Genomic DNA, 6,000 nt, shown 5'->3' with positions numbered 1-6,000 from the left:
CGGTACGGAGATGTCTGTACTTATCTTCCGGAGGCTATGGAGTTAGGAACAGTTTCACTTTTATTCTTTTAGGTCGTGCGATTTTATTCTATCATTCCTGATTGGACCCTTCTATTTTGTTCTCTCGCAGATGGCGAGAACGCGTACCGCATCTTCAGCTAAGCAGCAGCCAAAGCCCCTAGTGGAAGCTCCTACGAGGGGCAGAGATCGAGGTCGAGATCGTGCCATAGGCAGAGGCAGAGCTCAGCCTAGAGTTGGAGCAGCAGCACCAGCGGTGGATCCTCAGGTAGAGTTTGATGAGAAGGTTCTAGCCCAGGCTGTGCCTGTCGGATCAGCTCAGGTCCCAGAGGGGTTCATTGCCACCCTAGTGCTTCAGGATGCTTTGGTCCGTTTGGTGGGCCTTATGGAGAGTGTGGCCCAGACTGACACATTCCCCATCGCACCAACCGTCTCTCAGGTTGAAGGAGGAGCACAGACCCCTACTACTCACACTCCGGAGCATATGGCTCCCCGGTATCAGACTCCAGCAGCTCATCCAGTCGGAGTAGTTCAGCCGGTTGTTGTGGCATAAGTCACTCAGCTATGTCTTCCCAGGCTTTAGGGAGATTGGACAGGTTTACCAAGCTCTTCCCAGTTCACTTCAGTGGTGCTCCTTCAGAGGATCCCCAGCAGTATCTTGACAGTTGTCATGAGGTGCTACGGAACATGGGTATAGTGGAGACCAATGGGGTCGATTTTGCTGCATTTTAGATGTCAGGTTCCGCCAAGAAATGGTGGAGAGATTATTTGTTGACCAGACCAGCTGGATCGCCTGCTCTTACTTGGGACCAGTTCTCTCAGCTCTTCCTAGAGAAGTTTCTTCTTATCACATTGAGAGAGGAGCATCGTCGTCAGTTCATGCATCTCCAGTAGGGCAGTATGACTGTTACTCAGTACGAGACCTGTTTTATGGATTTGGCCCGTCATGCTCTTCTTCTGCTTCCTACCGAGAGAGAGAGAGGGTGAGGAAGTTTATTGACGGACTTGCTCAGCCTATCAGATTGCAGCTAGCTAAGGAGACTGGGAGTGAGATTTCTTTTCAGGCGGCTACCAATGTAGCCAGGCGAGTCGAGATGGTTCTTGCTTAGGGAGGTCAGGGGTCTGACAAGAGACCTCGTCATTCCGATGGGTTCAGCAGTGCCTCATCTGGAGGCAGGGATACTTTTGGTAGAGGCCATCATCCCAGGCCGTTTCATTCATCGCTTCAGGCATCCCACAGTGCTTCAGGGAGTCGTGATCCTTATGTGCCTTCTTCTGGACAGTCAGCCTACAGTGCTCCACCAGCTCCTATCAGTGCACCCCCTATTCAGAGTTACTATCGTGGTCATCTGGCCCGTTCGGGTCAGCCTCAGTTTCCACTGCCAGAGCACCATGATGGACGTTTCGAGTGTGGTGGTTATAGGCATATCAGGAGGACCTGTCTGAAATTATTGGGCGTCACACCACAACATCAGGGTTCTCGTGCCATGGTTCCGGCACCAGTTACTGCACCGCCTGCTCAGCCAGCCAGAGGTAGGGGTTAGGCAGCCAGAGGTAGAGGCCAGACTGTTAGAGGTGGAGGTCAGGCCGTTAAAGGTGGAGGCTAGCCAGCTAGAGGCCATCCCAGGGATGTGGTTCAGAGTAGTAGGGCCCAACCCTGATGTTATGCTTTTCCATCCAGGCCTGAGGCTGAGTCATCCGATGCTATTATTACAGGTACTGTTTCAGTTTGCAGTAGAGATGCTTCAGTTTTATTTGATCCGGGATTTATTTATTCCTATGTGTCATCCTACTTTGCTTCATATTTGGTTGTGCCTCGTGATTCTTTGAGTGATCATGTGTATGTGTCCACACCTATGAGGGATACTATTATTGTAGATCGTATTTATCGTTCGTGTGTGGTCACCATTGGGGGTCTTTGAGACTCGTGTAGATCTTCTACTTCTCGATATGGTCGATTTTGATGTCATTTTGTGTATGGATTGGTTGTCACCTTATCATGCTATATTGGATTGTCACGCCAAGATGGTGACCTTAGCCTTGTTGGGGTTGTCTCGATTAGAGTGGAGAGGGACTCCTAGCCATTCAACCAGCAGGGTTATTTCTTATATGAAGGCTCGGCGTATGGTCGAGAAAAGGTGTCTAGTGTATTTGGCTTATGTCCACGATTCCAGTGCGGAAGTTCCTTCCATGGATTCAATGCCAGTTGTTTGTGAATTTCCAGAGGTTTTTCCTGTAGACCTGCTGGGGATGCCACCCGACAGGGATATCGATTTCTGTATTGACTTGGCTCCGGGCACCCAGCCCATTTCCATTCTGCCATACCGTATGGCCCCTCAAGAGTTGAAAGAATTGAAGGAACAGTTGCAAGATTTGCTTGATAAGGGCTTCATTAGACCTAGTGTCTCGCCCTGGGGTGTACCGACGTTGTTTGTGAAGAAGAAGGATGGATCGATGAGGATGTGTATAGATTATCGGCAGTTGAACAAAGTCACCATCAATAACAAGTATCCATTGTAGAGGATTGATGATTTATTTGATCAGCTTCAGGGTGCCAAGGTATTTTCTAAGATTGAATTGAGGTCTGGCTATCATCAGTTGAGGATTTGGGCATCTGATGTCCCTAAGACAGCTTTTCAGACTCGGTACGAGTATTATGAGTTTCTGGTGATGTCCTTTGGGTTGACAAATGCCCCAGCAACATTCATGGATTTGATGAACAGAGTGTTCAAGCCTTATTTGGACTCCTTTGTGATCATATTTATTGATGATATATTGATCTACTCCCATAGTCGAGAGGAGCATGAGCAACATCTCGGGATTGTACTTCAGACTTTGAGAGCCAGCCAGTTGTATGCTAAGTTTTCAAAATGCGAGTTTTGGTTGAGCTCAGTCGCTTTCTTGGGGCACGTTGTGTCGGCAGAGGGTATTCATGCGGATCATAAGAAGATTGAGGCAGTTCAGAACTGGCCTGGACCCACTTCAGCTACGGAGATCCGGAGTTTTTTGGGTTTGGCAGGCTATTACCGTCGATTTATGGAGTGGTTTTCATCTATAGCAGCCCCGTTGACCAGCTTGACCCAAAAGGGTGCCCCGTTCAGATGGTCAGAAGAGTATGAGGCGAGCTTTCAGAAGTTCAAGACCGCTTTGACTACAACACCAATGTTGGTGTTGCCCACAGGTTCAGGATCTTATACGGTATATTGTGATGCATTCCGTGTTGGGCTCGGTGCGGTCTTGATGCAGGAGGGCAGGGTGATTGCATATGCATCGCGACAGTTGAAGGTTCATGAGAAGAATTACCTTGTCCATGACTTAGAGTTGGCAGCCATTGTTCATGCGCTGAAGATTTGGAGGCACTATCTTGACGGCGTGTCGTGCGAGGTCTTCACGGATCATCGGAGCCTTCAGTATTTGTTCAAGTAAAAGGATCTCAATTTGAGGCAGAGGAGGTGGTTGGTGCTATTGAAAGACTATGATATCACTATTTTGTACCACCCTGGGAAGGCCAATGTGGTGGTCGACGCATTGAGTAGAAAGGCAGCGAGTATGGTCAGCCTTGCATTCATTCAAGTCGGTGAGAGGTCGCTTGCATCAAATGTTTAGACTTTGGCCAACCAGTTTATTAGGTTGAATATTTTAGAGCCTAGTTGTGTTCTAGTTTGTACAGTCGCTCAATCTTCTTTGTTTGAGTGTATCAGAGATCGGCAGTATGACGATCCTCATTTATTGGTCCTTAGGGACACAGTGCGGCACGGTGGTGCCAAGCAGGTTACTATTGGAGATGACAGAGTTTTGAGGATGCAGTGTCGTGTTTGTGTTCCTAATGTGGATGGACTTCGTGAGTTGATTCTTGAGGAGGCCCATAGTTCCCGGTATTCTATTCATCCGGGCACCGCCAAGATGTATCAGGACTTGCGGCAACATTATTGGTGGAGGAGGATGAATAAGGATATAGTTGTTTATGTAGATCGGTGTCTAAATTGTCAGCATGTAAAGTATGAGCATCAGAAACCTGGTGGTTTGCTTTAGAAGATAGAGATTCCTGAGTGGAAGCGGGAGCGTATCACTATGGATTTCGTTATTGGACTCCCACGGACTCAGAAGAAGTTCGATGCAGTTTGGGTCATTATGGATAGGCTTACCAAGTCAGTGCATTTCATTCCTGTGGCAGTTACCTATTCTTCGGAGTGGTTGGCAGAGATTTATATCTGCGAGATCGTCCGTCTTCACGGTGTGCCCGTGTCTATCATTTCTGATTGAGGTACGCAGTTCACCTCGCACTTTTGGAGGGTAGTACAGCGTGAGTTGGGCACGCGAGTTGAGTTGAGCACAGCGTTTCATCCTTAGTTGGGCGGATAGTCCGAGCGGACTATTCAGATATTGGAGGATATGCTCCGCGCATGTGTTATAAACTTCGGAGGATCATGGGATCACTTCTTGCCCCTTGCAGAGTTCGCCTACAACAACAAATACCAGTCGAGCATTCAGATGGCTCCCTATGAGGCATTATATGGTAGACGGTGTCGATCGCCGGTTGGATGGTTTGAGCTAGGGGAGGCTCGATTTTTGGGTACAGATTTGGTGCAGGATGCCTTGGATAAGGTCAAGATTATTCAGAATAGAATTCGCACAGCTCAGTCCAGGCAGAAGAGTTATGTCGACCGTAGAGTTTGTGATGTTGCATTCATGTTCGGGGAGAGAGTGTTGCTCCGGGTATCACCCATGAAGGGTGTGATGAGGTTTGGGAAAAAGGGCAAGTTGAGCCCTAGGTATATCGGGCCCTTTGAGATTCTGGAGAGAGTGGAAGGGGTGGCTTACAGGCTCGCGTTGCCACCAGGGTTATCATTAGTTCATCCGATGTTCCATGTGTCCATGCTTCGGAAGTATCACGGCGATCCATCCCATGTGTTAGATTTCAGCTCTATCTAGTTGGACAAGGATTTGACTTATAAGGAGGAGCCGGTGTCTATTCTAGCCCGGCAGGTTCGTCAGTTGAAGTCGAAGAGTTATCCTTCAGTACGAGTGCAGTGGAGAGTCCAGCACATCGAGACAGCTACTTGGGAGTCCGAGTCGGACATGCGGAGTAGATATCCCCACCTTTTCACCAGTTCAAGTACTTTTCTATATCCGTTCGAGGACGAACGGTTATTTTAGAGGTAGAGAATGTGATGACCCGATAAGTCATCTTATGTTTTAAAACCTAATTCTGAGATCTAAAGCCTTAAAAATCTCATTTTTACCCTCTTCGATTTGCGTGCGTAGTACGGGCGTGTTCCCGGAAAGCTTTTATGTTAAAAACTGTGAAAAATAAGAATCTTTGCCAAAACTTCATTTGAGTTGACTTCGGTCAATATTTTGAGCAAACAGACCTGGATTCGTATGACGGTCTCAATGGGTCTGTATCGTAATTTGGGCCCTGGGCGTATGCCCGGAATCGAATTTGGAGGTTCCTAGCCCGAGTTATTGATTTTTGTTTAAAATTGAAAGTTTGAAAGATTTATGATATTTAAGAATCGACTGATGTTTGGATTTATTGATACCGGGTCCGTATTTTAGTTCCGGAGCCCGATACAGGTCCACTATAATATTTATGACTTGTCTGTAAAATTTGGTGAGAAACGGAGTTGGTTTAATGTGATTCGAACATTCGGTTGTGAAAATAAAAGTTTTAATGTTTTCTTGAAAATTTCCTTTGATTTAGTATTCAATTCATAGTTCTAGGTGTTATTTTGGCGATTTGATCATGCGAGCAAGATCGTATGATGTTTTAGGACTTGTGTGCATGTTTGGTTTGGAGCCCTGAGGGCTCGGGTGAGTTTCGGATAGTTTACAGAGTGTTTTGAACTTAAAAAACATAGCAATTGCTGCAACTGATCTGTAGACTTCGCAATTGCGAGGTCTCGCTCGCAAATACGAGCCTCGCATTTGCAAAGAGACCATCGCATTTGCGAGCAGTGGGCTGGGGGCAAGACCTAAGCA

This window comes from Nicotiana tomentosiformis, chromosome 11 (genome assembly GCF_000390325.3).
Source record: "Nicotiana tomentosiformis chromosome 11, ASM39032v3, whole genome shotgun sequence".
NCBI classification, from domain to species: Eukaryota; Viridiplantae; Streptophyta; class Magnoliopsida; order Solanales; family Solanaceae; genus Nicotiana; species Nicotiana tomentosiformis.
Note: the sequence above shows the minus strand (reverse complement) of the source record.